This window comes from Nerophis lumbriciformis, linkage group LG10 (assembly GCF_033978685.3).
Source record: "Nerophis lumbriciformis linkage group LG10, RoL_Nlum_v2.1, whole genome shotgun sequence".
NCBI lineage: Eukaryota > Metazoa > Chordata > Actinopteri > Syngnathiformes > Syngnathidae > Nerophis > Nerophis lumbriciformis.
This window is the reverse complement of record NC_084557.2, coordinates 8,551,332-8,556,921: the sequence shown is the minus strand read 5'-3', so window position 1 is coordinate 8,556,921 and position 5,590 is coordinate 8,551,332. Positions and strand designations below refer to the sequence as shown.

The following is a 5,590-nucleotide window of genomic DNA, read 5'->3' as shown; positions in this document are numbered from 1 at the left end:
TAATCTTACTTATCTCCCCATATGAAATACAACTTACTTCACCAATTATTATTATAGAAACTGAGTGCGAAAGACCTCGCTGAGAAGTAGAAAGAAAAGATTATATTTATTGAACCAAAGAAGACAAAATCATCGAACTCAAGAAGGTAATAATAATAATAATAATAATAATGAATTACATTTGTAACGCACGTTGCATTTGTTAAAATCTCCAAGTGCTACAAAGTATTTAAAAAAAAAGGTAAAAAATAAAAATAGAAAGTTAGAATATATAATAGAAAATTAAAATAGAAATAAAAACATGAAAAACACTAGATAAAACATAGTCAAAATAGAAATAAAAACATGAAAGCACTGGATAAAACAGATATCAATCAATGTTTACTTATATAGCCCTAAATCACGAGTGTCTCAGAGGTCTGCACAAGCCACAACGACATCCTCGGCTCAGATCCCACATCAGGGCAAGAAAAAACTCAACCCAATGGGATGACAATGAGAAACCTTGGCATAGCAGATAGGCAAGCAGTGCATTTAAAAACAAGAAGGCAGAGAAATTAGATAAAAGCTGTGCTAAAAAGGTGGGTTTTTAGTCCCTTCTTAAAACTGTGGTGCTCTAAGATGGTCGGGGAGAGCGTTCCAGAGTTCAGGTTCGGTCGAGCAGAAAGCCCGGCGGCCCATTGTTTGTAGGTTTGTCCTGATGGGTTTGAGGAGGTTGGTGTTTGAGGAGCGGAGGTTGCGGGTAGGAGGTTGAGGGGAAACTAGGTCCTTGAGGTAGGAGGGGGCGTTGCCGTAGATGCATTGATGTGTTAGCAGGTTAATCTTGAATTCGGTCCAGGGTGCAATAGGGAGCCAGTGGAGTGATTTGAGGATAGGTGTGATATGATCACGCTTGCGCACTCTCATCAGGATCCTCGCTGCGCTGTTTTGGATGTACTGGAGCTTTCAGTACAATCAGCGGAAAATATGACAGAGGTGTGTGTGTGTAGCCAACTAAGCATAGAACTTCACAACCCGCCATACTGAAGCAAGAGCCATAGAAGTAGTTAATACATTTTATTCTTGTTTAGTTTTTTGTCCACCAAACAATACTCGCCACAAGAATTTAAAAACAAAAAAACAAGTTAATATGAAAAGCAAAACAGCCATTCCCAAGGCTGCAATGACGTCAAGCGAGTAGTAAACAAGCGGGGACATTTTGATGGATTTTGACTTCAGATGTGCAGCTCCTTGATTTCTTATAACGTATTCTATCCAAAAGAGGGCATTGTCCATCGGTTGGATTGGATGATCTCTCTGCAGTTTGGAGAGTCTCTGCATGTTTTCCCTGTAAGACGAATTGTGAAGAACTGTCATCAATGCATCCCCAAAGATGTGCCTGTCGAGCGTGGTAAAATCCACATTCACCGCTCCTCCTTTAACGCGAAGTTTGTTGAGATTATCAGGTTGGTCAAAGAATAACGGAAGTCCAACAATCGGAACTCCGTGGTAAATTGCTTCTTGCACCCCATTGGCGCCTCCATGAGTGACAAAGACTCTTGTTTTAGGATGTCCCAAGAGGTCGTTCTGTGGTAGCCAGTTAACCAGTAAAGTGTTGTTTCCCAGGTTGGCAGGCTTTTGTCCTAAATACCTCCATATAACCTTCTGAGGCAGCTGGGCAAAGGCTGCAGCTATTTCCTCAACCATAACTCGGGGAAGTCTGCCAACTAGTGTTCCTAAAGTCATTATCACAATCCCTCGATCTCCAGAGCTCTGAACAAACTCCTCCAGGTCTGCAGGGAGCTGTTTTGGCGGCTTACACTGAAATCCCCCGATGTAGATTAAATTTGGCATTGTGGGTCGTGGAAATTCAAAGACAAAATTGTTTCTCACTAGCCATATATCAGCATCCAGAAAAAACGTTGAGTAGTCCGTGTCAGGACCAAAGTATCGCATGACTATTGGTTTGTAGTGAGGCTCTGTTATGCAAGACATTATGAAACTACCCATCGTGGAGGCCCAAACATTTTTGACTCTCTGGGGAAAGGTCATCTTATCTGTACACAGTGTTGCAATAAAAGGAGTGTATGACAGAGGGGATGGGGCGATAAGGGAATGAGGTTCACCTTGAATATGCCACCTGACGTTGTAAATAAGTGGAACCTGGAGATGACGGGCAAGCATCATCCCTCCACCAATGCCTGGGTCGGTCAACACTACGTCGTATTTGGCGCCATGAAAGTACTGCATCAAGGTTTCATTTTCAAACATCTGAACAATTGTGTCAGCATGCTTCTTATGGAAAACAGAAAACTGATTTAAAGCTGTCAGCTCGTTCTGAATATGGTTCCAAAAGGAAGACAGAAAAGATGTAGGATTCTGCTGAATCTGCAATTCCAGGTTTTGAGACACAAAGAGTTCAAAATAATCCCTAAACTTCTCTTGACCAGGACGGTTGACAGATGTGTAGAAGGGAGACTTTTCTGCAATGTACCAGCTGTCAGATGGGCGAAGAACAGTAATCTGGTGGCCTTTGTCATGAAGTTCCTCTATGATTCCCTTCATGTTTACCCAATGGCTCCCGTCCAATGGGAACACAAGGATGTTGCCCCCAAATACATGTAAGACTTGAGTAAACAGCAGAGTAAAGGTGATCAAATCAGATTTGGTCATCGTGACACCACCAGGAGACCTTGAAAATACACACACAAAAAACAAGTGCCGGTAAGCATCAGAGTATTGTTTGTCCAGTTTGCACATATCTAGTGTTTTCGTTTTTGAGGTCAATTTTCTCTATATTAGGCCATAACTTTGGTTGTGTTACGCCGAATGGAATGTTTATTTTTTTCATGTTTATATTCAGATTGTTTTTTCCACAAGTCAAACACTTCCTTGTGGTCTACATAACAATAAACATATAACATACACATAAACCTCTATCGTATATAGAGATGTAACTATAAGGTAAAATATGTCACAATGTTTATATAAAAATAAGTAAACAATTATGTAAAAATACATATGAATAAACAATGTTTTAAAAAATGATTGTTTATTTATGTATAAATAAACAATGTTTTATAAATATATTGTTTATTTATACAGTACAGACCAAAAGTTTGGACACACCTTCTCATTCAATGGGTTTTCTTTATTTTCATGACTATTTACATTGTAGATTGTCACATAAAACTATGAATGAACACATGTGGGGTTATGTACTTAACAAAAAAAGGTGAAATAACTGAAAACATGTTTTATATTCTAGTTTCTTCACAATAGCCACCCTTTGCTCTGATTGCTGCTTTGCACACTCTTGGCATTCTCTCGATGAGCTTCACGAGGCAGTCACCTGTAATAGTTTTCACTTCACAGGTGTTGTATCTACAAGTCGTGAAAATAAAGAAAACGCATTGAAATGAGAAGGTGTGTCCAAACTTTTGGCCTGTACTGTATATAAATAAAACAATCTTTTATAAATATCTCCGCCATGCCATTTCTGGGACTTATGCCGATCCCAAATACACAAAAACAGGTTCCAGCAGGTAAGAAAAGTTGGTTTTGCATAATATACCATACACCATATATCAATGATACACAGGGAAATTATTTTAGCCCAATAGAGAAGAGATAATGTATAAAAACATGTTGGATTCATATTTTGAAAAAAGGGGAGGGAAAAAACATATATTTTGTTTTAATATGTTTTTTGTCAGAGGACAAATATGACACAAACCTTCCTAATTGTTAAAAATCCTACTGTTTTTATCAAACATGCTTCACTGATGAGAGTATTTTGCGAGCGCCGTGTTGTCCTACTAATTTTGGCGGTCCTTGAACTCACCATAGTTGTGTGGACTGTGACGCATCAGTTTGTTTACATGTACAACTTTCTCCGACGCTGCCACAGAAAGACGTGTTTTATGCCACTCCTTGTTTGTCTCCTTTTGTCCACCAAACTTTTTATACTGTGAATGCACAAAGGTGAGCTTTGTTGATGTCATTGGCTTGAAGGAGTTATAATCAGGCATATTTGTTCAGTGCATGACTGCAAGCTAATCGATAACATGCTATTTAGGCGAGCTGTATGTACATATTGCATCATTATGCCTCATTTGTAGGTATATTTGAGCTAATTGAATATCCTTTGCTTCTATCCTCTTTGTATATAATTTAGTTTTGCATGTCTCATGACACATTATCTGTATGTAATATTGGCTGCATTGTGTGTCATGTTGTTCCAGACCACAGCAAACATTACCTAGCTTGCCAAAGATTGTAATATATCTATTCTTTTAACTTGGACACACACATCTATACCCTAGGCCATTAAAAGCCAGTAAATTCCAGGAGTTATCTCACCTTCTGAGAAGCCTCTGATGTACTAATAATGGTTTCTAATGTTGTAAAAATGTGGAGAATAAATATTACATTTCAACATTTCTGTCAACCAAGATTTGCTTCAGCCGGCGACACATAGTCATTTTGATAGTAGGCTATTATAGCTAAAATAGACACTTACGTCATGTGTTGCCTTCATTATAAGACTTATATACAGCTTTTAATTTTTTGCGGCTCCAACCAGATTCGATTTTTGTATTTTTGGTCCAACATGGCTCTTTCATCATTTTGGGTTGCCGACCCTTGACCTAGGACATTGTCTGAATAAATCAGTTGTCATGTCACACAATTTTCATTATGAAAAAAATGTGTATTTTATCTTACCTTACACTGTAAAATGAAACTAAAATACAGTAAAAGTACATGATAAACAGCTTGGTGATTTTTTGTTGTTGTTATTTACTGCTAAAGTAGTATGTTCAACATAGTATACTCGATGTTTGATGGAAGCAATGTACTGATAACTAGTCAATGATATTGATCATGTTGTACTGACCAGTCAGGCCCTTCACCTTTATTGCAGAAATTCAGTATCTGGTTCTATGGTTATCATCACACTTTTCCTCTTTGCCATTGATCTTCTATGAAAATGTACTGTAGATGCTCACTGAGCTGAAGTTGCATGAGGTTTTGATGTTATGATGGTTTGAACCTTAAGTTTTGTTCGGTTTGACATTTGAGGGAACATTTGGTTGAACTCTAAATTGTACCACTTTTGAAGGTTCTGCTTTATTTTATTACTTTTGTTGAATACTGTAATACAATAGTAATCATTCCATCAACATCCATCCATCCATCCATCCATTTTCTACCGCTTATTCCCTTTGGGGTCGCGGGGGGCGCTGGAGCCTATCTCAGCTACAATCGGGCGGAAGGCGGGGTACACCCTGGACAAGTCGCCACCTCATCGCAGGGCCAACACAGATAGACAGACAGACAACATTCACACTCACATCCACACACTAGGGCCAATTTAGTGTTGCCAATCAACTTAACAATATCAACATTAAACATTAACATCCTTATCAACATTAAACAGTAAATTCACATTTGCTCTATCTAAACCTTTATAGTTGTTTCTCATTTCAAACAGTGACACTTACCCAAATTCAGAAGTATCAATCCAACTTTAAAATGACCTTTGGTGCGACAAGGAAAAGAGCATGTTGATCAGACGTGTAATGTCAGGGAACGTTAGCACCAACTGTGT

The 5,590-nt window shown here is 38.5% G+C and overlaps 1 pseudogene; it reads right to left on the bottom strand.

Annotated features, from left to right (window-relative positions):
- On the bottom strand, nucleotides 1-5,590 carry LOC133612693 (UDP-glucuronosyltransferase 2C1 pseudogene; annotated as a pseudogene).